The sequence below is a fragment of the Cyanistes caeruleus genome, chromosome Z (assembly GCF_971803275.1).
Source record: "Cyanistes caeruleus chromosome Z, bCyaCae1.hap1.1, whole genome shotgun sequence".
Lineage (NCBI taxonomy): Eukaryota > Metazoa > Chordata > Aves > Passeriformes > Paridae > Cyanistes > Cyanistes caeruleus.
Window position 1 is genome coordinate 56,352,572 of NC_141732.1, and position 27,550 is coordinate 56,380,121.

General features: G+C 39.9%; 3 long non-coding RNA genes across 3 annotated transcripts in view; 1 reads left to right on the forward strand and 2 right to left on the reverse strand.

Annotated features, from left to right (window-relative positions):
• Nucleotides 1–18,355, reverse strand: part of LOC147648464 (uncharacterized) — a 29,703-nt gene extending 11,348 nt beyond the window's left edge. The window contains exon 1 of the long non-coding RNA XR_015280033.1: nt 18,283–18,355. This is a non-coding gene — a long non-coding RNA (uncharacterized LOC147648464). The remainder of the gene's footprint in view (nt 1–18,282) is intronic.
• The window catches only part of LOC111940742 (uncharacterized), a 202,279-nt gene that overhangs the window by 150,042 nt on the left and 24,687 nt on the right, over nt 1–27,550 (reverse strand). The gene's annotated exons all lie outside the window — the stretch shown is intronic.
• LOC111940825 (uncharacterized) lies at nt 18,895–27,112 on the forward strand. Its single transcript, XR_002869718.2, has 3 exons — nt 18,895–19,010; nt 22,664–22,823; nt 23,210–27,112. It is a non-coding gene; the product is annotated as an uncharacterized LOC111940825 (long non-coding RNA).

Below are 27,550 nucleotides of genomic sequence, written 5' to 3' on the forward strand. Positions count from 1 at the left end.
AAAAAAAAGTTAAGTGAAGTATAGAGAAGCTAATTGATTCATCCAAAGGTCAGAGGGTGTCAGATCAGAAGGAGAGAATGAAGTAGAGCATCCCAGCTCTCCTGTCCTAGCATTCAGAAAATATGCTCTGCCTCAGGTTTCCTCTTCAGCACCACCTACATTTTTAAATTTCTCTCAGTTCATTTTATCTCAGATCCCAGTTTTTCAATCTTCCAAAGTTTCTGATTTTGCAAGCAGCACATTCATATTCTCAAACAAACAACAGAACTCACCAGCACAGCTGTTAAGACTCCTAATCTTACATGTACTTACCTTAGGAAAAGAAATCACAAGCACACTTGTTCAAACAGTTTTTGTGCCAGCTTTCCCCACATTTAATCTTATTAAAATGTTTCCACTATACAAAGGGATTCAGAAACATGTTTAAGAACATTTTACAAACATTTTTTAAGATTATACTTAAAGCATTAAAGTTGCCAAGTGATGAGATTTTGAAAGCAGTGAAGACAAGATTCTAGAGGTCATCTCCTCAAAACCCACTCTGCATTTTCCCTCATTTCAGCAAACGTTTGGAGAAGGATGGAAGCTCTGTGTCAAGCACAGTTGCTGAGTCTGCCAGTCATTTTAAGGGTGCTGACCAGATGCAGAACACGTGTTGGGGTCTCCACAAAGCCAGTCTGTTATGATGTGGCGAAGGCTGGCTCTGTCATTATCCAGCTACATACAATATGGGTCAGGACTAATGGGAGAGAAAGCCATCTTTTCTGCTTGGGTAAAATCAACCTTCTGGATGCCAGAGGCATTATCTTTTGCAGTCATTTTTATAGCCCTGCCACGAAAACCATGATATCTTTCACTTGCTTTCAAGTCCAAAATGTTACAGCATCAGCAGAAATCATACTACATGGACCTAAAAGCAGCCTCTCCCAGTGCTTTGTGTGTGTAATGAGAGGTGCTGCAGGGAGGAAAAATATTGTCTTCTTATCTGCACACTGCTTTTGAAATCACTTAGCATACAGCTTTCGTGGACAATTAATCTATTTTCCCCTGTTAGGCAGGGGGATCTACTACAATCTTGCTCTGATGCACAATAAATCAAACCATTCAAGTGTGCCATAATAAAAATACCTGCTTTGAAGTACAACCTTAAATGTCTGTTTTCCTAGTGGTAACAATGATGCCTTATCATAGTTTTTTGGGTTTTTTTCCCTTCAGCCTATTTTCTCTGTCTGGTTGTTTTGTTACCACATGTGGCTGACTAACAATTGCATTTTTTTATTCCAGATGTTTTGGCAAGACAAAGCATTAAAGGGTCATATACATCCCAGAAACCTTATACCACCCAAGTAGCTGTTTTATCAATTGACTAGTGCAGGCCTACCAAGATAATTTTCCCCCTCTTTCTTTCCCTACTGCTAACCCTTTAGTCATCAATACAAAATGACAGAAATTCTTTTCCACAGTTACTATTACAGAAACATCTAGGGTGGGGAGTTTAAAGCCTCATGCAAATAAGATCCATGTGGTTTTGATGGAGGAAGAAAAAGGTATTTTAATTAAATAGTGAGCTCAGGCTCTTTCATGGTGAACACAATGAACAGCTCATTAATAAAGGTATACTTGGACACAGAGACACACATACATGGACACACATGCATGCAAAAGTTCTTCTTTTGCAGGCAGTTTACGACCAGTTTTGAACAATATTTTTTTTCTGCAGGACAACAGAAGTAGCAAGAGGAGACCACCACTAATTTTATGTATATTTCATGGCAGAGGTGTATCTTTTGAAGAAGATAACCCTATGTTTTACCATTTACTGTACAATATCATTACCACTCAGTGTGGACTTTTCCAAGTGTTCCTTCACTGCTTCTAGTCATGAGTTAACAGAGAAATAAATTGAGAGATCCTAGACTGCACCCCAACAGAAATTAAACCCTGAAACCAGCGATTAAAAATAGAAGAAATAAAGATGCATAAGAAGTCAGAGAAAGTAAAAAATTACAGATTGTTTTAAACAATTTTCTATGTCTCATCTTTCATGGGAAATAAGGATGTATAAATTACTGGCCTATTTCCATGCTTCCTCCTACATTTTCTCCCACTCCAAAAACCTTATCACATGTTTCAGTAATTTTCCTTTCTTTTTAATAGAGTTGTGGTCCCATCAAAGCCCCAGGGCTTTGGATTAAATTGGGCAAACCATAGCCAGATTTTCTGCCTTGTGTCTTCCAAAGCATCTATCAGTTTTACCCTGGATGGTAGCCAAAAGGGAGTGATCAAAGACATTAACTCCTGAAAAGAGTTGAGCATAACGGCCTGTCAGTTCTGCCACTGCCTGTGAGGACGAGCAAAAGCAGATTTCTTTTTCTCACCTATCTGGGTTACAGAAAACTCTTAGCATCAAATGCCGGATCTTCAGATTCAGTGAATGGCAGGGAACGCATGGCTTCATTGCCTTTAATTACTGATAGTGCAGGACTTCATGGGGGAACACATGACCAAAAGCTAGACTGAAACACTCAGAAGAACAGTGGAGTAGAAAAGAGATGGGTAATGAAAGCTGGAACTGCGCGGAGACCTTGAAAGTGAGGAGTGTAACCTGAAATCTTACCCAGAAGATGCCAATTCAAAGAGTAATGGCTAAGTGAAAGTCACAGGCAAAGAAAATTATTTTAGCTACTGCATTTTTAATGGAGTAAAAAAGAACAGGACTGAGATCCTCTGCAGAATAAGCAAATATATTATGAGAGGGGAGAAGCAGCAGAAATTATGGATAAGCACTTGACGAGAGAGATGGAGGGAGACAGACAGATTATGTCAAGAGAGGGTCAGTGCTGGTGTAGAACAAACCAGCCTGGAGTTTGCCAGCCCAGTACTTGCACATGGTTCAGTACAGTGTCACAGGCCATGGCAGCTCCTCCTGGCAAGGCTGCACTCAGCTTTATATGTCCCAGGAGAAAACTAGCAGGAGCTGGATACTGACAGAAGCAATTAGCAACAAGACTGAAAATGTGAGAAACATGAGGGTTAGAGACTCCTCCTGCTTCCACAGGAGCTCTTGCCCTCTGTCTGTCTGAACAAGGGTACTTCCTTAGCCCAAATGCCATGATCTCCTAAACTTCATACCCCTCAACTATGGCATGGAGATGATACAGCTTTTCAAGAATTTCCAAAATCATCTAATAAAGCAACTAATTAGAAATTGGAAATTTTTTTAGCTGAAAAAAGAGACATGTAAAGCAACACGTGACATTATTTAAACTACCGAGAAAACTATAGAGGTTGTTTCCACATTTCTTTTCAAAGATCACGACGAAAGATGGTCTTTATACTAATAACACATAGACAATCTCTGAGCAGCACATTGAAGGAAATTTATCCAGTGTCTGATAATGGTGGCTGATTCTCAAATAGCCAAACTGTTTACTGTTAGACAATCCTTTTGGTTCAACTCAAATAATAGATGAAGTCAAATTAAGGTCTGTGAATTAGAGCTGCACATCTAGGACACCAAAAGGTACCATTCTTGGTAAATTACAAAACATCTGGAATTCAGCCTCACTCATTCCATTTTAAGCCTATTTCTGTATCTATAGATATGTGAATATGAATATGAATATTTCTGGTCAAGAAAATCTGTGACCCTGAATATGAATTGTGAGTAAAGTGGCATTGTCAGTGTCATATCTGTAAGACTGACAGATACAGTCATGTCTTCTCTGCCTGATGGAAAAAATATACAGGGTCTATTTTTAGGATCAGTTTTTCTTTTTGACCATTTAGTGAGCTCTTACCATAGTAAGGAGTGATGAAAAGAATGTCTGTAGCTTTAAGCTCTGCAGACCCTAGAATACAGCTCTAGGGCTAACGTGCAGCAGTAATATCTCAAGATTCTCCTTTAGTTCCCCAATGCCAAATCTACTTCCTTAAGAGTGAATCTACCTTTTTAAGAGTGTTTTTTTAAAAAAAATTTCACTTGGTTTAATTACTTTTTTTCTGGAAGACTCTCTGTAGCTGCAACTGTAGTATTTCTTTAGCCAGGGAGACTGACATGAGCAGAATTGGTATCTGAAGTTCATTAAAAGCAAGTCATGTGGATAAGAACCTACAAAGAAAGCTATTAATAATGCCTGAGAAACCAACAAGGCTTCAGGATCTGGCCAACTTGTACAGCTTTCACATTAAATCATAGAATACTTAGCCTACTGAATGCAGGCCAGTTCTAGGGAGACAAATGATGGCAAAGGATGTACTCCTGTTTCAGTTTGTACAGATGCCATCCCACTTGTCTAAAATTGATGGGGAGCGTTACAGAGCGGTCACAAACAAAAAAGGAAGACTGGTACTTTATTTTAAGTAAAATAATACCATAATTTTTCTCGAGGAAACCGATGTTAAACTGCAGGGTAAATAATATGTTTTTTCCATGTCAATAATTACAGAAGTAGCCTAGCTAATGATTTCTAACCAGCAGAATATGGCTGCTACTATATGGCAGGTCATACATCCATGATTTTTAAACAAAAAGGATGGTACTTCGATTAGGTTAAAATCCCAAGCCCCAAACTAGGTCTTATTCATTTTTACACTCCTCCTGAACAATAAAAGACTAAAAATTCCAATCCAGAAGAGCACATTCTCTGCCTCTTTACAGGTATGCATATATGTGCATGTATACAAATGCATTCAGATCCATATATAATTTATCTTCATAATTCAAGTACACTCATTATATTCAGCTTCAAAATGTTAGAAAAATGACCTGTCAGAAGTTGATTGCGAGGTTTAATACAGTGCAAGTTTTAACTACTTGTTTTTTTAATTTTTCAATAACTAGTGATAGTTATAAGTGATAATGACCTAGTCAGTATGGAATATATTCCATTTTATTTACCACACTAAAAAAAAACAGTCTTGAACTTCCTCATACATCCATCATCAAATTCCCTGCACAACTGAAAATGACAAGCAAACTGAGATCTCAACTGGCAAGACACCTGGGTAGAAGCTCTGACCCCTGTTTTTTCCTCTCCTACTCTGAAACAAAATGAACGCCCATTGGAACAAAGGGTGCCCCAAATGTTCCACTCAAAGGAAACAAATACTGGACCAAAACACTGCAAACAGTCAATAACATGCCTGTGGAGGCCAAGAATGTTTAGAAAGAATCTGAGCCCTTGGCTGCTGGAAGCTGTAAGAGTGCATCCAAGGCACCTTGTGCAATACACCCTGTATGTGCCTTTTGCAGACACTGAGCATATACTGTCCACTGTCAGCAGAGACAGGATGCTGGATAAGACAGGCCTTTGTTCAAGCTCAACATATCAACACTTACATTTCTGTGCCAAACAAAAATGGAACTACTGTAAGGGAAAGCAATCAAGCAAAATAAAAATAATTTATTTACTTCAACAAATGCCCCTGCCATTCTTTTTTTCAGTATTTGCCTGCAAATCTGCCCAAAATTATTCTGAGGAAAAAATTCATGATGGCATCATTTATTCTTGGGTCTTCCTCCACTGAAACAGTCAGTAAAGAGCAAGACAGCTGGCTTGAGCTTTGCTCTGTGGTTAGACATGTCTTCCTTGGCCTGCCATTGCAATGGCAGTCAATTCCAATGGCAGGAGCTGCCAGATCCTCCTCTCTTTTTTGACGGCTTCCTGCATCCTCCCTCACCCTCCTACCTGCCTCACTAAAACTATTTACTGATGATGTGAAATTTGGCCCTGTGAATAAAAGCTTAGGTGCTGAAACATAGAGATGGAAAGATGCCTCATCTGAGGCCTGATTTAAAATGGGCTGATCACATGTACGTCCATACATGTATGTGTACAATATATGTACCTTCCCTTTTCCATATCCATTCTCTCTTTCAGGTAAATATTGGTACTGAACGTGGATAGATCACCATGAGTCCAGATCTGAAACTTGGCAGGCTGTCTGCCTCTTTTTTGGGGCCCTAAACTAAGAGTCACTAATCACATAAATGAGAGTTTGGATAATGCAGAAAACAAGACATTCAACTCATGTGCAAAAGTATTTGTCTTTGTTGGGATGTTCTGAAGATACATTTATTTTGTCACACTTGACCAGGAGATAGCCATCACTTAAGGTCCCATAGCACTCTCCCTGTGCTGCAAGTTGAACTTCTTAAACTCTTGCTCTGAGTGTAATTAAATGGATGTCTTCTTACCTGATTTTCAAAATTTATTTTGCTTCAGAGAAGCATTAAAAAACTCTGATTACCATCCAGAAATTTTAAACAATGAGTTTTCAACTCTGTCTCCAACCTATTTCCTCTAAGCCAAAACATATTAAGAGTCACTATTAGTATTAGTTTTTCTTCTCCCAGCTCACTATAACCTACACCATTAACTTGTTTCTCTAATTAGCTGGCTACATCTATTGCCAAACCTGACTGCTATCAGCTGCGTCCTCTTACGTGGTCTGCTTATTACCAAACCTTATTTCAGCAAAATATAAACAGCTAAGTGTTTACCAATTATTCCAGAGATGTCAGGTTATTTCTAGGATGGTTACTGTGGTGTCCATGTCAGTAGCAAGTGCTAATCCAGGCACGTGAGCCCTGGAATTTATACCTACTAGATAAAGGATGGCTTTATCTATTTAGATAACTAAGTTATATTGGGAACTATTTTGACAAACTCGTGGGACTTAAATGGAGCTACCTTTCAGACAGAGAGCAGAAGACTTTTAATTTTTAAATGGACTATTAACATCAGTATGAGATACAAGCAATAACTACAGATCCTAACTCCTATAGTAATCAGGAAAATAAGAAAGAACAAACTTGAAACAGCTAGAAATCCCCTCATACCTACTTTCCCTCCATCTCTTAGCTTGTCAACACTAGTTAAAGAGATTGCAGAATTCCTCAGGACTGACCAGAACTGTGGGATCCTCTCCTCCAGAAATATGTACAATACATATTTTCCATTAAATGCTACCTTGATTTTCTTCTGCTCCTAGCATCTAGTGTATTCTAAGTTCTTAACGTCTAAATAACACAGCCTGATTTCCTTTCCTGCTCCTTTGTGTTGTTCTGAAGTGATTCCTGATGTGCTCTATCAACAGCTCTATAATCTAATACTAATCTGCCTTCTATAATAAGAAAAAGTGAAGCTGGAAATCTCTTCTGATTTGCAGGACATGAACTGAACAGCCTAAGGAGCCAACAATAGCCAACAATATTAGAAAAAGCCAGCCAAGGAAGGTTTTTACCAAGAGACTAATCACTACAGTATCAACCCAAATATTAAAAAAACCTACACACATATAAGAAAGAAACACCCCAAAGAAAGTGATGGAAGCTTACTCTAGGAAAAAAAAAGGTTAGGACAAGTGCCAATTAAAGTCAGAAAAGCCATGAAGGGCTCAGTGTAAGTCCAGTAGAGTAACTTACAAAGCACTGTGGAAAGATTTAGCTGCATGACTCCTGCTACAATCAAAGGAAACTAAGAGGCTAGAAAGCTTGCAAAGTATCTTAAAAGACAGTATCTCTAATGTTCTTTTCCCTTTTCCATCTAACTTCATTAAAATTTCTATATTAGGTGTTCTTCCTGTCACAGTTTAAATAACAGCTAGTCTCCAGCTGAGTTGCCAGCATGTAAATCATAGTTTGTGTTAGTTTTGTTTTTGTTTTTTTTTCTGGAGCTTTCAAGTGGTAGTGAGGATAGCACACAACAAATGGCAGGGTGGGTTCATCTCTGCTGCAGGTCTGCTGGTCTGAGAAGCCAAGAATCAGTGCAGCTAGGATTTGAGCACAGGCCATCTTAACTGATGACCAATAGGTTATATTCTGGGCACAGCTGGTCTCTTCCTCAACTTTTTGGCAAGCTTTAGAATAACTCATGAATTTTCCACACTACTAGTTTGATGCTCAGAGGGCTTTTTTCTTGGGAACTCTGGACCAGTGAATAACACAGGCCAGCAGCAGCACAAGAACAAAGGTGAGGTCAGCATCCTGTTGGATGTCAATGGCAGCCCTGCTGACATGATTTTTCACTCTTTTATTTCCCAATGTAAAACTTCGCAGTTCCACTAAAATTGATGCATTTTCATGGGAGTGGAGGGAGCTTCATCTCTACGTAACAGATGATTTTATACAGTTTTTACAGTACCTGTAATAAGAATGAAACACAGTCTTTGAAGACTAAAATGCAGTTATGTACTCTGAATGCACTTCACCGGAAAATGCTTTGTGTGACAAGCCAGTACAGCTGGATGGATGGCTTCCTCCCCATTCGAGGACAAATGGAAACAGGAGGATAATGCAACGCCTTCTCCAGCCAGGACATGCCTTGTACAGAAGCCTCATTGTATTCAGGTGCATTTATAACTGTGGGCCATGACACAAAGTCACAAAAGAGGTACAAGCTGCTTCGTACAATGGCCTGATACCTCAGCTGTACAGAAAGAAAGCTATTGGTGGAGCAGCACTCAGAGCAGGGGCTGTAATAGAATCCTTCTCAGCTTTGGTGTGAGTGATGTGCCTACTAACAATCTCACTGGCTGGTCTAAGCCAGTGGCAGTCTGTATGTCGTAAAATGGCTCAGAAGCTCAAGGGACGCAATATCTGATTGAGAGAGCTGGAAGGGGATTGGGGACCCTTCAGGGATGAATCACAGACGACAGATAACACTACCCATTGCAGAACTAGGCTGGCTAAGTATCTAAGACCTGAGGCTCACTTCCCATGTTGTCTAGGCTCAGGCAACTCTGAGCCTAGAAGAGGCAAAAGGAAGGGTACCACAACAGCTTACAACCAGTCCATGGCCACCCCAGCACAGTGCTCCTTCCATCAGGTTAAACACCACTTCCTCACTCTCCTAGCTCCTAAGCAGATGACACTCTGCTGCATTTGATGAAGAGCTTGGCTACATGAGATGATTCGCACAGCACACTGCTGTCATATAGCATAAGCTCTTGCTGACAGACCCCCAGCAGAGTTTATGAGTGTGTGCGCAAAAGAAAAACCGAAAGGAAATTTAAAAAAGCTCCTTTGGGATGCAGTGAGAAACTTAAACTCCTCAGAAGTCCAAATCAGAGAGCAGAAGCTGATTATTTTGTTCCACATCCTACAGAGATCTTGACTTTTCCACTTCATAGATTAATTCTGCTACATTAAACTTGGTTTCATTAACAGGAGATTAATTTCTGCTGTCTTGCCTCTGACAAGCTACAGTAATGCTAATTAAAATGTTCTTACCTTGATGGTAGATAAGCTCAAATAGCAGACTGCCTGAGGGGAAAGGTATCTCATGAGGAGACAAGGTCTGCATGAGTGGTCACTGGCCTCAGACTGAGGTTCTTCCAACATGTCACTGATCATTTCTGACTAGACACCTCCATTGCAGAAGCTACTTAGCTGGATCAAACTACCCAAGTTGGTGGTGATTCTGGCCTACATGGACACCAAGACACCAGTAGAAATCCAGGAGCTCTCGCAGCTACAGGGAGACTGTCTGAACAGAAAGAACCAAAAACATACAGGCAGATTTGGCTACAGTAGAGAGCAACCTATCTAATTCTGCAGAAAAGCATCCCAGGGAAAAGGTCCAGCCCCATACCCTCTGATCCTCAGTCCATCTCATGCCTGCCAAAAAATTACGTTTTAATCTGGGCTGAAAAGTTTAATGGAAGATTTCAACGGCCAACCTCCTTCTGCCACCATCATAGGTAAGAAAGGATAGAATAAAGCTCTGCCCTTGTGTTGTTGCAGGCTGTTGTTATCCCTCAGAATGACTTCAGGCCTTTTACACAAAGGGTCCTCATGCTGCTCCTTGTAATGGAAGCCCTATTGGTCTCAATGAAACTACTTGGTGTTTTGTTCTGGAAATTAAAATAATGTTGGATGTTATACACCTTACACCTTACTGAAATAAAGATGCTTCAAACACTCAATATTTGTGCAATGCAGGCAGGTACTGCTTTTATATAAAGCAGGAGTGGCTGGATGCACATCGCGGTAATCTCAAAATAGTATCTTATTATCAGAATGAGATCAAGGCTTGAAATACTAGAAATACAGCTGGAAATAGCAGTTTCCAAGAAAAGCAGATTGCTCTATAACAGCTACTCCACCCCCCAAATAAAACTTAAGTAAAACCCCAAATTACAACAAAACATTTAACACTCATATCTAAGTACCTAAAGGTAAAACTAGCACTTTATATGTAAAAAAAGAGGGTTTGGGTTTTATTGTTGATGTTGGGGTCTTTTGTTGGTTTGTGGTTTTGGTTTGGTTCGGTTTTGGTTTTGTTTATACATTTGTTTGGGGGTTTGTTTTGTTTGTTTCTTTAATGTCCTTTATGAACATGTTTCAGGGCTTAAATAATGAGGCAAATTTTGAACTGTCTTTGTTCTGCTAGAATCCAAAAGAAAAAATTTTGGTCTTTCAGACTGTAGGAAGTGCTGCTTTACATTCTTATATGAAACTTACAATTCACTTATAAAAATGCTCTGGGCTTCAGAACAATTTAAAGGTGAGAAATGAGACAGAAGTTGTATTATGTTGAAACCCTGAGATATGTCAGACTTTCCTAGAAAATCAAATTCACACAGCTGTGGCTTTATAAGAATTAGACACACCTAGTAGATCAAACCCAGATGCCAAGAAAATGTTCCCAGGACTGAAATGATAAACATGCTGACATCATAGTAATTGATTCGTTTTCAAAATGCAAAGGCCTGTGCAGAAAGATTATGCTTTGATAAAAGCCCCATCACTGTAGAACTGTTTTCTATAGATTACTTCCCAGAGCAACTGGAAAAACATGATCTACTAAAGATAAAATTGCTCCTACAAACACATTAAAAAAGACTACAGGGAATGAGTTATAAGACAAGTGAATTTAGAAAAGGATGTAATGAGTTATAGTAGTAGAGGAATGTTGTTCCATCCCAATCAAAGACAGTGTCCCTAGGTTAGAAGATAGAGCTCCATGCTGGTTTTCACTGAGTTTGTTTTCTTCACAATAGCTAGCATATGGCCGTGTTTGGACTTGTGCTGAAAGTAATGTTGGTAACAACACAGGGATACTCTGGTTATTGCTGAACAACACTTGGACCTTTTCTGCTCCTCGTCCCAACCCAGCAATAAGGAAGCTGTGGATGCACAAGCAGTTGTGAGGGGATATAGCTGGGACAGCTGACCCCCAAGGGCTAGAGGAATATTTCATACTGTATGGCACATTTCTCATCATATAAAGCTGGGGGAAGGAGAAGGAAAAAGGGGATGCTGGAAATGACGGCCTTTGTCTTTCCTGTAACTGCTGTGTGTGATGGGGCCTTGCTCTCCTGGAGATGGCTGAACACCTGCCTGCCCATGGGAGGCACTGAATGAATTCTTTGTTTTGCTTGGCTTATGTGCACGGCTTTTGCTTTCCCTCTTACTGTCTTTATCTCAACCCACATGTTTTCCACTTTTACCCTCACAATTCTCACCCCCACCCCAACAGTGGGGAGTGAGATAATGGCTGTGTGGGGATCAGGAAACAGCTGGGATTAAACAAAAAAAATCTGAAAAAAAACTGAATCTGAATTACCCTGAATAATTCTCTTTTAGAAACTATCTCTGATATTCAGAACAAGATCTAACTTCAGATTTCATATATCACTTCCGACTCAGTAAAACACAGTATATAGTCATCCCCACAGAGTGAAACTGAGATCCAACGAGAAACAGAAATACTTTCTAATCAGGATCAGCTATATGGTCTATAAAGGTAAAGAAACCAATGTACCAGGATGAAGTTTATACAAAAATTAATGAGACATTAATTGTTTTGGGGGGGAAACTTATTTAATGGAAACTTTCCATTCATGTCCTTCTACCCATTAAAAATTAGCTTCACACCAAGACACTGGATAGATAAACTTAGATAAATCTTAGAACATGTTTTTGGAGAGGATGCTAAAATCCATTACCCATTTTTATGAAATTAGGACACTTTTCATTCCCAAGATGACCAATTACTCAAATTTCAAACACCATAATTTTCCATCACAGACTTTTGTGTAAACTTTAGGTGCATCAAATCAATCAAAATGAAAAACAAAGCCCAACTGTAAGTGTACTCTACTTTTTAATGATTAAATTATGGGTGGTAAAAATATCTGTACTATAATATCTGGAATAAATTAATGAGGGATAATGGATACAGTATATTATAACAATATATGCTGAAAGATCAAAATCACTGTTTATAAAGTATAAGTATTTTATTGAAGAAACAGGAAGAGAGTGGCTCAAGGTCATTGGATGAGCCTTCCTACTGCATTGGTACAAAAGTGGCAACAGAGAAGATAAGACCTTTTAGCTAAACAAGAACTTTATACGAGCACAGTTGAATAAACTGTTTTGCAAAGGGTACTTCAATTGGATAATGCTCTGGTAATAAAGAAGGGCAATAACTTCTTTACAATATACAGAGCTCTATTATCTACTCTGCAAGTGCTCCTTCTCTTCCTCTTTTCCCAGAGGGTAGGGGGTGTGGAGTAGATTCAGTCACTGTTCATTTAAAGAAGAGGCTCTCAGTTTAAAGAGATTATTAGGCATTAATTCATAGTAAAGAATTACTATGACTGACAGACAACAGAAGGGAAATGAACTCAGACGCCATTTCCTGAACAATACTTGACCTTACCATTGTTGGTCAAATAGCAGTCTTGCAATGAGAACCAAAGTTTTTTTACCACGGAAATAAACACAAAGAGAAGAAATCTTGTCACCAGGATTACAAAATAAAGTGAAGTGATTTGATAATATGTTTATAAATTACCACAATTTATCCACACAAACAAAACTCACTCCAAACAACATTTGTCAAAATATTTGATCCCCAGTGGTCTCAATTTATACCTTTGAAGTTAAAAGGAAATTTGATATCTTCCTCTAATTCTCACAAATAGAGCCTCAGATTCCATGAGATATACTGTGTAGGGGCCCTGGCCCATTTTGTAAACAAAAGAAACTTGCCCTCCTCACCTCACATCCACAAGCAGCCAGTCTGGACCTGTTCTCATACCCACACAATTATTGACTTAAATAACCAGATGGATGTAATTCAGAAGTCTGTCAATACACTAACGTTTCATGAACAGAGTGACTCCAAATTAGCAATCTAATCTAATCTAATCTAATAGCATCCCCATTCCCTTAGTCTATAGCGAGCTGCAAATGGTTTGGGAACCACTGCTGAACCATAGAACAGTTTGGGTTGGAAGGAATCTTTTAAGGTCATCTAGTCCAAGACCCCTGCCATGGCTGGGGACATCTTCAACTGGATCAAGATGATGGTTGAGCTTACAGTTCCATCCAGACTGAACTCCAATGTTTCCAGGAATGGAGCCTCTACCACCTCTCTGGGCAACCCATTCCATGGCTTCACCTGTCTCATCGTAAAGTACTTCTTCCTTATATTTAGTCTGAATATACCTTGTTTTAATTTAAAACCATTACCGCTTGTCCAGTTGCAACAAGCCCTAATAAAAAATCTGTCTCCGTCTCTTATATGAACTCCCTTTAAGTACTGAAATGTCTCAACAGGATCTCTCTGGGGCCTTCTCCAGACTGAACAATCTCAACTCTCTTAGCCATTCTTCACAGGACAGGTGTCCAGTCCTTTCATCATTCCTCCTCTGGACCCTCTCTATCAGATCTGTTTTTCCTGTATTGAGGACTCCAGAGCTGGATGCAATAGTCCAGTCATTAATGAGCTGTAGGTCTCTTTGCCAGAGGAGACCAAAATGAAAAATGCATTAAAAAAACAATCAGATATTTTTGTGCAAAAAATTGGTCAGAAGCTAGCATACACCTGCCATTTGTTGACCCTATGACTCAGGAAGACCCTAAACCACAAACTGTAGTGAATTTGGGCAAATGCAAAAAGGGCAGCATTCCACTGCCTGCTCCATGCCTTATTTTTTTTCCCAAGGATGTTTCCTGCTTCCAGGAGTGGGACAGTTTGCCAAACATATTTTTTGGCTTTAGCTGGTACAGCTTAGCAGATAAGCATAAGAGGTGAGGACCAGTAAAATCAAAGATACAAGCCTACGTTTCTAACAGCAGAAATGTAGGACAGAGCAGATGGCAGGTAAACAGTGCTGGCACTTCAGGAAATACCAGGATTCACTTTTCTCACTGTTATTTTACCTTCTTTTCTTAATCTGTTTTCTAGATACTTAAAGAGGAAAAAAAAAATAAATTTCTGAGCTCCATCCCCCAATTATTATTATTTTTTTAATTTCGCTTAAAAAAAATAATTTTGATAACTTGTTCATACTCTCTCTCATGCCCAGGTAAATCAGGAGCAGAACCACTGATGTCACTGAGCTAGAGCCACAGACTCATCATAATAGGTTTCAAAAGTTATTGTGACATTTTACAGCCTCAGTACTGAGCCCAATAATGTGTTCCTATTGAAATATTCATTAACTGAATAGTTTGAAAACATATTTCAGACAAAATAAATAAGAAAATATGTAAACTTATTTTATCACTAAACCCAAGGCCTTTAAAATCCTTGAACAATGCAACTGAGAAAATTAAATTTATTTCCCAGAGAAATGTTCATTATATTTCATTCAGCAGTAAGGGTCTAAAAGCTCCCACAGGGATGATCAAAAGTCATCAGTTTTATTTTGCAGTAGATATTCAGATTTGAGATTTGGTTTGTTTCACTGTAAGTGAAACGAAAAGCTTTTTGAGCATGGTCCAACAATGGGATTACTTCATGACTGTCATTTGATTGAAGGGTTACCTTTTAATTTCACATCCTCTACAAATGAGCAGTGAGACAGCCCTAGTTCTCAAAAATCCTTTTATCAATATTGCATCAGTTCTAAGAAACAGGGTGCTTCAGCACAGCAGCATATATCCAAATATATGTGTTCTAAAAGTGCCCAAGACAGCTTTGCTAAATATTATTTCTTATACAAACCAACAAAGTCTGCACCCACCATCAGATTGTTGTGTGTGATCATAGGCTAGAGACAGAAATCACAACTCCAGTCCTCTTGATCATAAGACACATAAGACATAAGCAAAGAGTTTATTACGGCAGCTCTTTTTATAGGGGGTTTCAACACCCTGAGTTCAGACAGCTGATTGGTCTGGGGTTTAACACCACCCAGTTCCTTGACCTTGATCCCACCAGAGTGGGATCTCTGCAGCAGGATTGAACAGGATTGGTTGTGGTTTCTCTTTGAGTTTAAATCTATGCTATCATTGCTCACCCAAGGACTTGTTCTGCTTTTTTTCTAGAACGAGCTAGGCCAGCCAAATTCGGTTTCTGTTTGTGGCCAGATTTATCTGTCCAGCTACAGACTAGGTGTACTGTGACATCAGATTAATTTGCTTTGTCAGTGATTCATTCTAAATAGCTCTCATGAACATTATGAGAATTATGAGAATGCGTCCCCTTCTCCCCTTCCTGCCCACGGGCTTTGTTGTCATATGAAATGATTTTTTTTTTCATTTTGAATGTGCTTAAGAAATACCTAAATGCTATAAATAAATAGATAACATGAGACAAACAAAAGCTGAGCCTGCCAAGTCCCAACAAGTCAAGAAGATGACATCATTTGTACAAGCTTGAAATTATGGAGCAGAGATTGTAACCTGAAGTGAACGTGCTATGCCAGTACAAACAAAAATCAGTTCATCCACATTTCTGACATGCTTCCTTCATAAAGTTCTATACCCTGACACCATGGAAATTTACTTGGCATGTGGTTTGGTTGCTTGGTCAAACAGCTGAAAATTAACACCATAAAGAGGTTTAGATGGGTGTGGGTTCAAGATATTTTCTAGGTGGAGCAATCCTTTGTAGTTCTCTGCAAATTACATCTTTGCATGTACAACTGTGTAACATCAGGGACACTTGGTGCACAACTCAGATGGTCACCATAGACAGACACAACATGCTCTCTGCAAGGCCCATTTTAAAACTCTTCAAGACCTGCAGCACTGACTTCAGTGTGTGTGCATCAGAAAAGCAAAGTTGGCCTTAGTCATCTTTTTGCTTTCCTCAAAACCAAAGACCTGCTTGAAAACCCACATTGTTCGTCTATGAACGGGAGAAAGGGATTCTCAGGGAAAATAGCAATCAACCTTCTGTGAAAGCTTTCCATCATTTTCTGATACCTTTGCAATGAAATCATGTTACAGGTGCCTCATGCTTTTGTTCCTATGTCAAACACGCAGTTCCCTGCTGACTTAAGGAAATTTTAAATATGGTGGCACCTAGTGAGGAGTCACTGCAGTAGATGATACCCTATTTAATCCTTTGTCACTCTCTGTAGAAAGGATAAAACTTGCAGTCTTTCTCTCTAGGATCTTTATTGCTTACTCTTTAACTGACTGGATTCTGTAAAGAAAAGGTGCCTCTGACATAAAGCGAATGAGAAAGCTTATTATATTAGCAGGAACAAGGGAGGGAATTCACAAGATGAACTCATGTGACAGCATGAACCCTTAGAATTGCAAAAAGCTGGTGCAAAGAAAATCCACTCTGGTTTCTAAAGCGGTTGTTACTATTTCATGTGACTTTTACAGAAAGTTGAAAGTGAATTAGAGACGTTGCCTTGATATGATTCATGTCCAGGTAGAATTTTTGATGATACACATTGTCTTACAGTTATTTTCTTAAGATGTGCATTGCTAAATACACAATCACAGTTTTCAAAGTGCTGGACCAGCAGGCATTTTTTTTAACACAAAGGTAATATATTTATTTAAGGGACGAATGTTTATTTTTTGAAACTGTATTGTAGAAAACACCTGTATAAGCTCAAATCAATGTTGCCATTGAAAAAAGTAAACAGAGAGAATTTTGAATCAGAACAGGAATAAAAAAATGCAAGGCCTGTGTCTGCCCTTGAGGAAAGAAGAGGAAATAAAGATGTAGAAGGCTCCTCAGTGCAGGTGGTGGACACAGTCCTGAGATGAAGCTGTAGGTCATCTCTGAGAGAAGGCTTTCAGGAGGTCAGAGGTGTTCAGTCACTTCCCCAGCCTGGCAGTGGAGATGTCCAGTGACATCAAGAAAATCAAATAAATAGAAATTTTGCCTATCCTAGAAAGTATTACCGAGTACCTGCAGTATTGCTATGTGGGAGAAATGCCACTGTTGGACAGAAGTCTGCCTAAATACTATTCATAAATTCACAGGAGTCAGCAATGAAATGACTGGCAGAAGTCTCTGTAAATTAAGCCCTAAACTGCTCTACTTGGATTTGGTTGTTGTCGGGCCTAATATTTTAACAGCTATAACCACATAGCCAAAGTATTGAATCCAGGCTTGAGAACAACCCAGCATGCTCTAGAAATCTTAATAAATGCCACAGTTTGAAATTGTTGACATGGTTTTTGCAGAACTTAAGGACTCGGGTACAAGCAAGTTTATTTCTGTGTGATTTCCTGGAGGGCAGGCAGAGAACATTTCTGTTAGAAGGGAGGGACTGAAAGTCAAACGATTCTCTCACAGCTGTTTTGCCGGACCTCTGAGAATCCTTACAAGGGCAAAATCAGACAACATCACAGGTAATGCCATTGGATCATCCAAGGAGGAAGGAACTGACATTACTTTTCACTGAACTGTGCTCAAGTGCAAACCCAGAACAGGGGCTGTCTCTGTGAGTGGAAGAACGCAGGTGAAGAAATGGCTGAAAGAACATCTGCCTAATGGAGTGAAGCAACTGAATGATTCACGTGTTCTCCTCTAGGCTCCACCACAGTAAGAGCAGGAGAAAAAAAAGTGTCTCTTTTATTACATGTGTAATTACACTGGGATTTGGGACTGGAACATCTCAACATAGCCTTTTTAAATTCTTACCCCTGAGCACCTTTGATGTACGTCTGTATATTGGAAATATTTTCCAATCACCAAAACTGTTCATTATTGTCACACAAAAGCAACTATTAGGATCCATAAGGATCTTTGCACAGGATCCAGTAAGGGTGCACCTGCAAAGATATTCACAGATCAGCAGGTTCATAAAATCATGGAATAGCTTGGGTAGAAGAAACTGGTAAGGGCCATCTAGTCCAAGTCCCTGCAATGAGCAGGAACATCTTCAGCTAGATGAGGTTTCTCAGAGCCCTGTTCAATCTGACCTTGAATGTTTCCAGGGATGAGGAACATTCCACCTCCCTGGGCAGTTTGTCCCATTGTTTTACCACCAACAACATAAAAAATTTATTTTCTTGTACCTAGTCTGAATCTACCCTCTTTAGTTTAAAAACATTACCCTTACCTTATCACTATAGGCAAAACAAGCCCAGATCTCTCAGTGTGTCCTCACAGAAGAGCTGTTCAAGCCCTTTGATCATTTTTGCAGCCCTTCTCTGGACCTGTTCAAACCGGTCCATGTGTTTCTCCACTGGGAACTCCAGAGCGGGATGCAGCACTCCAGGTGGTCACACCGGTGCAGAGTACAGGGGCAGAATCATGCTGTGCTGGCCACGTGTTTTTGGATGCAGCCCAGGGTGCAGCTGTTTTCCAGGCTGCAAGGGCACATTGCTGGGTCATGGCTATCTTTTCATTCACCAGTGCTTCCAAGTATTTCAACTTTCTCTTTTTTTCCCCAACCTGTGTTGAAACTGTGTAGCAATGGGGAACAAAGCGACATCCAAAGAAGATGGCTTTACTGCATAAATCATCCCTCTTTATACCTTTAATCTCCATCTGACATAACAGAAACTGAGGCCTAACAGAATTTAACAGAGAAAGGACACCCATTGGCTGGTCCAGCTGTGGTACCGCTGTCCACGTGTCCTATCACCCAATCAACTTCCTGCTCTCACATTGACCACGCATTCTATCATCCAATCAGCTTCCTGCTTGTATCCTGCGCGTTCCTCCAGCCAATCACAGCCTCACTCCCAGCTGTCACTCAACTGACTCTCCTGGCTGACAACTGTCTCTCACCCCTCAGCCGACTCCTGACCAGCCTGCTGCTGTGCCTTCCCTCTGGGCCTTCTGGTGAGCAATAGCCTCAGCCTCTTTAGCAAATGCAACCCCATGCCCCATAATCCTGGAGTCACTTCAATCCAGCTGGCACTTATTTGTGCAGTTGGAGCTGGCACTTACTTGCTGAATCCCATGAGACCTCGGTAAGTCCCCTTCTTGAGCTTGTCCAGGGCCCTCTGGTTGACTCCTGTTCCTCAGGGGTGCCAACCCTATCACAGCTTGGCATCTATCTGCAAACTTGCTGAGAGTGCACTTAATCCCCCTGTCTGTGTCACTGGTGAAGACATTAAAGACCAGTCCCAGAACAGGCCCCTGAGGGACACCACTCATAATTGATCTGGACACTGAGCCACTACTAAATTAACCACTCCTGATTTTATATAGCAGTTAACTAACAAAAGAACTAAGAATTTGTGGGTGGTATTTACTCATCCCTTGCAATCAGCTCTCTTGTTTATACAGTTCTAGCTGATTACATGAGATATGTGTCTGCACACAACTGATGAGCCAGCATCATTTGCTGGATAGGCCATTGATGAACAGGGGTTTTGCCACTGACTTTCACAGAAGTAGGTCTGAATCTTCCCAGCACTCGGCTTTGTTGCTGAGGTTTCCTGTTCTTCCATTCTGTGGCAGCTCACACACTATTCAAAGATGAAACTCTCACAAGATGAGACAGCTTCAGACAGCGAGAAGACTGGAAGTCTCGTTCCCATGCTGCCAGGGAAATGTCTGGATATAGACATCCAAAAGCACATTGAACCACAAGAAAGTGCAAGGATAACAAACCACTAAGAAAGCAGGAAATATTTCAGTTAAAAGTAATCGCAAATATCACCAGAGAAAATTTCAAAATCAATGTCTTCACTCAACAAAAGTCATCTTTATTGCACATTTTGTCTCTTTGATTAGATTACTGACAATTCAGAAGCATGGCTTTGATTTATAATTCAATTCACTTCAATCAATCAATAGCAGGTCTGAAAATACATTTGCAAAAGGAAGGAGTCATTCAGATGCAGAGGGCAAGCTGCCAAAAGGCAACCAGCTATTAATTCTGAGCAGAATTTGGTCTGATTTGATATTAAATAGCTGACTCACTAGTTTCGTAGGATGCAAAGAAGATAGAAACTAATCATAGCTGAATCAGAAAATTATTAAAGTATTTTTGGAAATAATTAGTACTCTAATTCTCTTTCATGGTATTTATCAAAGCTTCACTCATCTTGGGAGAACTGCTATCTCATTTATCATGCAATTTAAAAAACCCTCAATATTGACTTCAAGATGGTTAGGTGTAGTCATAACATCATCTTACTAGACACGAGGTATTCACAGGGATGCATTTCCCTAAGGCAGTCAGTTTTAGGGTGTCCACTCCAAGCAAAAGAAAGACACAGCAAGTTCTTGAACTAGCAGCAGTCTCTACCTGGAAAACACATGGGATAAAACGTATGGATGTGGCACACTCTTTTCATCCAGAAAAAAATTGAGGTTAGACTCCATCAGACACTAGGAACTAAAATGTTTTAAACACTCTCTTGAAATCACAAATGACTGGGTTATTTGAGGCCTTTTCCCTGCAGATTCACCTTGGTGTGTATCACACTGGATTCTGCCCTGTAGGCTTTCTCAGCTGGGCTGTCTTCATAAGACATGTGTGTGTGTGGATTTACTACTGGATGTTGTGGCACAATTGATAGCTCCACTTTGAACTTTATCACTGACTTGCAACTTTCATCTTAGAACTGGGCATTTCTCAGGAAGATTGATTATCACAACCTGAACTTAAGCACTTGGCTAATTGTTGTCTGGAGCCCTGCTGAGTTTCAATTTTACTATTTGTCTAAAATTTAATTCCTTTTTTGTAAGAGTGTCAAATTCGATCAGATTAGTCTTTTCCAGTATAAACATGTCAGAAACCAAAAAGTAGCTCCATTTCCACCTAGGCTTTTGTCAGTACAATGGAAAAGTAAATTTTAGGTGATGTATTTATACAAGTAAATTACATTCCAATCTCAGTCTTTTCTGTTTAAAGTGTCAGATTTAATCCCTAAACAAATTAGAAAGCCAATGTTTGTATTGTTTCCCTAAATCACATGCAGATTTTATTGCCACCCATGAGGGAAGATAATACATTCAGCATTTCCTCCACCCTAAGTAATGTGCAATTAAATAATAAGTACTAATGACTGCATTCTTCTTGAAAATATATTTAGGGGTTTAAATTGAACATATTCCTCTGCGACTTGAAAAATCTAGACTTCTTCTTCTAAAGAAAATTTAGAGATAAGCCCAGAAGCAACCTGAGGCACAGTATGTTCTCATCATAATAAGCCAGAGAGAAAAAGAAAATAGTGTTGGAAAAGACTTTTAAAGATTTAAAATATATAAATCCCATTCTTGAGGGCTCTGCCTAAGCACAGACTACAAGGAGAGTGGAAACAAGACAAAAGCTGGAAAGTGCTTACCTCATAATCTGTGTTTTTTCCTAGTTTCTCTTCTCTTGTCACTCTTTAAATACATCTCTCATGCTTTTTTTACTATTTCTTCCCCTGTCATCCCTTTCCTCATGCCTTCCTGCACAATGTTCTCTTCAGCTCTCTTGCCATACAAGTAATTTTTTGCCGCTTCAAAACCAGAGCCTTGCATTTTTGCTGTGCCACCTTCTTCCCTCAAATATCTCCAGCCACCACCCAGCGACAGACTTTTTTCTCTTACCAGTGTTTTTCTCTGCATCTTCCCATACTGTTCCATTCCAACTGTTTTCCCTCACTGTTTGCCAGTCAGCTTCCATTTTCTTTACTCTTATTTTGACCTTGTTTCTCCTATTGCCTTCTTTTCTTTCCATAGGTACCCCAGATTCTCCTTTCTCTCATTCCTATAATTATGACCTATCTTATAATTTTCCTTTTTCTATCAAGTCTCTATGTTTTCCAAGATTCACAATCTTCCCAATTTCAAATATCCTTTTTGTATCTTCTTCCATTTCTCCATCTTCTTTATTTCTTTCCAAATCCCTTTTCTCTCCTCTTTGCTTTCTCTCTCTACCACCTCACTCTGTTCAGGTTCTGTTTCAGAACTGATGTTGTAATACTTCTACAGCCACCCTGGCAGACTACAGAGGGAAAGAGGCAGTATGTCAGTCCATGGCAAGGAGCCCAGAGTAACTCTTCACCTCAAAACTCACTCGCTGAACAAGAAAGTTAGTTGAAGGTGCCTTGAGAGCTTCCTCCACATCCTTAGACAGCACAGAGAGACCCAGATCCCCAGGCTCCTGCTGTGCGAGCAACCCTTTGGACTGTGGGGTATTTGAATAATCTGTGTAGCTTTTGGGACCATGTGCTTACTTTTTTGTTTGGTTATTTGTTTTGTTAGGTTTTTTTTGTTATTTTTGGGGTTTTTATTTTTTCTAGTTTGGATTTTTTTTTTTTCCCTGACCAGATACTGAGGATTTACAGAGAATCAAAGAACATTGCAAGGGACTTTATGAACCAGGGCTAGCCTTGGTATTGTATCAGGCTGCTTGATGACTCATTTGGATACTCCTATTTCACAGTAATCCTGCTTCATGAGCACTGTACTATGCAGATAAACCCTCTGCCTTGCTACATCCTTACTTGTAGTGCTTTTACTCCTTTCTTGAATATTTGTCCTTCTTTTAGTCAGAGACATGCCAGACCATACTATGGAGAAATAGATTTTCTTCCCACTTCTCAACTCTGACAAGACTTGGAGAGTACAGGAAAGCCAAGTTCTGCCCAGTGCCAGCCCACAGGAGACCCAGAGTTCATTGTCATCCTAACACTGCTCCTGAACCGCATGGTGAGTATTTCCCAGAACAGCAGAGTTGTTCTTTACCATCCAACCACTCCCACTGCTTAACTGTACTGGTGTGAAACAAGTGGTTCCTGCTTATCTTGCTACATCTCTTGTAGCTGCTACCCCAGCTGAAGCTTTGGTGCTACTAGGGTAACTAGAGTTCAGAACAGACGGTCTTCAAGCTTGTCTCTACTTCTTCTTTTATGGGACCATGGAGATGGTGTATGAAGCAGTCAGAATGCAGAGCATGATAATTTATATAGCCACAGTCACAGATGGTCCTGCTTAATTATTAGTGAAGCCAAAAGGAATCTAATCTTTATGAAAAAGAGGACTCTCTAACATATATAATTCTTTTCAATTTAGCTCTTTTAATTATTTTCTTGCAGCTGCTGCTGTGTGATGGTGTTTGTGGAAGTTGAATGCAAACAGTGATGGACTGTGGATGCAGGGGGCTAAATCAGTTTTCCTTTGATCACAGCCTGGATGGTGAGAGTGATTCCCATGTGTGATCAACTCTCTCTGGCTAGCCAAGGAGCAATATTCTAACAGTTAATTGTCATTGATTGTTAAAAGTCATTGATGAAAAAACAAGGGATTAAAAACAATTATTTGTTTTCGTAGAATGAATGACTCCTTACTGTAATATAGCTTCCCATGCATGGTAGCCTTCTCCTGGGCTTTAAAGTTAAAGGCTGAAAAATGAATTAAAAAATCTCAGTGTAGAAAGGTATCTGCTTCTGAGTTCTCCCTCACCAGCTGACTGCCAGTCAAGAGGAAAGGAGAAGGAGCTACTGATCGGCTGTTACCTGTCTTCTTATCTGAGAGTACTGTATAATTATCATGATACAAACTGTAACATCTCTGTAATTCAGCTGCTCCTTTCTGAGGCTCAGTTTTGATTCGGACTGCACCGGACTCTGAAGGGAGAGGAGCCACCCATGTAAACATGAAGCTGAAATGATGCTAAACTTCCCCTGAGCAGAGGAGTCTACAGAATTTTAGCCTAAGGAATAGCAGCACAGATTCAGCTCCAGAGATAAAGTTAGGGCAAGATGGGAACTGTATCTGTTAGAAACATCAGTCCTTTTGTCCACTCCTCCCAGGAACCTGCTCTTCAACACCTTATTACCACCTACAGAACAAAGCAGATACTATGTGATTCAGCAGTGGACTCTTAATGAAAAGTATATGTTTTTTTTTTGCTTTTGCAGTTTTAGCAGTTCTCACAGTTATCTGTAATGAACAGTTTTCATTGACAGAAAATTATAGGAAAGGACATTTGATTCTGCACTAAACTTTCCACGAGAAAAGATACTTAATTAAAACCAGTGATTTTGTTAAAACTGCTAAAGACGCGTGCAGGTGGCCCTTCCCTGCCTGTTCTTTAAGATGAAATCACTGCCTGCTTTCAATTGCTTTCTGAGTCGACAATGTGTGCACAAAGCCAGGCATTAAAGATGAATCTTTGCCACTTGAATAGCACAGTGGAGCTATAGCAAGCTAGATTTGAGGAGGGAAGGATGTTATCACAAAATATACTGTGAGACCACAAGAAAGATGTTGCTTCTTTGTACATCAGAGTGCTATGGGTATCAACTTTTTCCTCAGCTGTGGTGCTCCACGGAAGAGGATAATGGTAGTGGATCTGGAGACCCATGCATTGCAAGAAGGTATCAATAAGGCACAAAATACTTAGTATCATTGCAAAAAAGAATAGGATTGCTACCAGCATTTTCCATTTTCAGCAGATCTGACATATGAGGAACCAAAATGCAGGAGAGGCAGATCTACCTTTCAAAATGTATGAATGGGCCAAAAGGATTACTGTGGACTTAGATCTAAGACATGCAAAATGCTACACAAGTAAGTGAACTTCATGTGTGGGTACAGGCTGGAGACTGCAGGAAAGGATCTTGGTGTCCTAGAAGGAAGAAAGTAATTTTGAATCAACAGTAAACTCTTGTAACAATGCAAAAGAATCAAAAGTAGGTCAAAGGAAATGATGATTCACTTTTACTTGGCACTCGTGAGGCTGCATCTGGAGTAGTCTTCAGTTCTGGGAGTCTTCAGTTCTGGGAGTGAGTCCAGAGGTCAGTAAGATGGTGAGGAGCTGCAGCATATGACCTTAGATAGGATAAGGGAAGTGGGGGGAAAATAAAAAGAATTCTAATAATCCTCTTCAGCCATCTAGTCAGGAGAAGAGAGTTGTAGAGAACACAAATCTTGCCTCTTCTGAGAGATGCACAATCAAAGCACAATGGATGGTGATCAGTTTGCAGGAAACAAAGTTCAAACTGGTCATAAAGAAAATTCTTCTCTGTGACAGTGATTAAGAACTGTGACAGTGATTAAGAACAGGCTGTGCAGAGACATCATGGGATCCCGAATTCTCCATCCGTGGACATTTTCAAAATTTGACAGAAGGACACCCTGAGCAACTTCATATAACATGGCAGTCTGCTGTGACTTCAGCAGGGAGACTAGAGAGCTCCCAATATCACTTCCTACCCAGAGTATTCCATGACATGTATAAAATGGCAGCATCTTGAGAGCTACTACAGAGCACCTAGCTGTTTTGGGGGTATGGGGCTGTTAGGCACTATTGAAAGCTGAAAGAAGATGGATCCTGTTAGTTTGGTAAAAAGGGCTGAACTTGTAATGGTATCCATGGCATCAACTGTTCTCATTAGGAACTTCTTCAAAATGGATGACATTATATTTACAAATGTGGGTTTGCAATGACTTCATAAGAGGATTACTCATAAAGAACTGCATTTTATAGCTTCCTCCTCACCAAGCCTTTCTTCATGGGTAAGACCTTGTTTAAAGGTTCCTGAAGTGGTCTGGGGAGAATTTCATGTTTTGTTTACAACAAAAGGTTGGGGAAAAACTTTGGTAAATGTCATCATGTAAGACAACTGATTTTCTAGAAGACAGTTAAGGACCTAGAATATTTTAAAACCAGAAGGAATGTCAAGATTTTCAAGTGAGTCTCATATTTTTTCAAACCCTGACTTAATATGGTTGAACAAAATTTATTTTGGAAATGTGTTGCTGGAGCTTTTCCATCCCAAGAGCACAAGGAAACAAACTCCCCAAGATGTGAGCACTGAAGTCTAATGCAAGTTCCTGAAGGGAATCAGGAAGTGTAGGCTCACCACCAATATTTAAGAGCCTTGTGTTTGCATCAAAGTTGCTGATGTGACTCAGAATGGTCACTTGAGATTTAATGAGGCTGGAAACAGTGCAAGAATCACTGTCCTCTGCTTGTAAGAGCAAAGGCCCTTCAGTCAGTGTTCACTTGAGCAGTGCAGTCAGAATATGCTGACCTGGGGTAATTTTGTTCCTAGCGCATAGTGCTTCAGCAGGTAGATGAGTGGGGTGAGATGAGAGCATGTAATAAAAACACCGTGGAGAGAATGAGATGATGAAACACTTTCAGTTTCATTTTCTGGAGATAGAAGGACTCTCACTCACTGACTGCTTTTTTACTCTATGATATTAAAAAAAAAACAACAGAAGAACTTCCTGATCAGTCTTGGGATTAGTACAGTGTTTAAACTCATATAATTACTGTGATGAATTACATGCCTGCCATTGATCTCCTTATCTGCCCCAAAAGTACTTATAGGATGTTCCTTTTGCCTTCTCAAAGTACTGAGTTTGAAGTGAATTTCTGTTTACTTATGTTCATAGCTAATCAAAGGAATCAAAATGAGCTGTACATGACTAATTGACCAGTTTGTTTTACTGTTATCCATGGTAATGCTGATAAAGGTTTTCTGACAGCATGCAAATCAAGCTGCTATCAGCAAAAGGCATTCCCTGTATAAAAAGCAAAGAAGCAGGCAAGCTGCAGTCATTAACCTAGGAAAGATAGAAGCTGCTTGGGAAAAAGGAGCTGCCTTTCAAAGGAAATGTCGGGGTGGGGAGTGGAATAGGATTTAATGAGATGAAAGGACAAGAGACCTGAGGCCTAATTAACTCCCAGAAGATCTCTCTGAGTGTTCAGCCGAAGCCAAACTTAGCAGTCCTTCCACCTACATTGAAATTAAAGTTTAATTTGGTGTCTAAGGGGTGAGGAAAGACCTGCATTATCAAGCATAGAAATCAATGAACCTTGTGAAGGAAAATGTCACACTTCTGCTTGCAGCACAGAAGCTTGAGAAGGAAAAGGTGAAGATATAAGACAACACTTACTCTCGGTGTTGGGAATGGGAGAGATGGATGCTAATCCATAAATTTGTCACTTCCTCTCTCACCATAAAATAATTTCCATTTCCATTGAAGAGGGCAATGTAGAGGTTTTTCTTTGTGTTTGTGGCCATTTTTGCTGTTTTAAAAGTCCAGAGAACTGTTGCAGAACTTTTTACCTGGTTTAATGCAGGTATCTAGCAGACAGGTGAAATACACATTTCCATACACAGTGGACTTAAATATTTCAAGACATTCTCGTTGTGATACTGGGTGTTTTGTCCTCCTTGCCACACCCACAAATCGCTAGCATCAGACACCCAGTTTCTGTATGGAAGGGGAATAAATTTCCATGCAGAAACTTTCCTGAGTAACAACTATCAACCTAAATTAGTGCAAGTCATGAGTAGCAGGTAGGAGCAAGAACAGTAGATGGTATGAAAGTACTGCCCATTGTCAACTGACTGCAGATGGCCTGAACCCCAGGCTTTCCCCCAAAAAGTGGAGCTCTCTCCCTGGGGAAACACTGCATT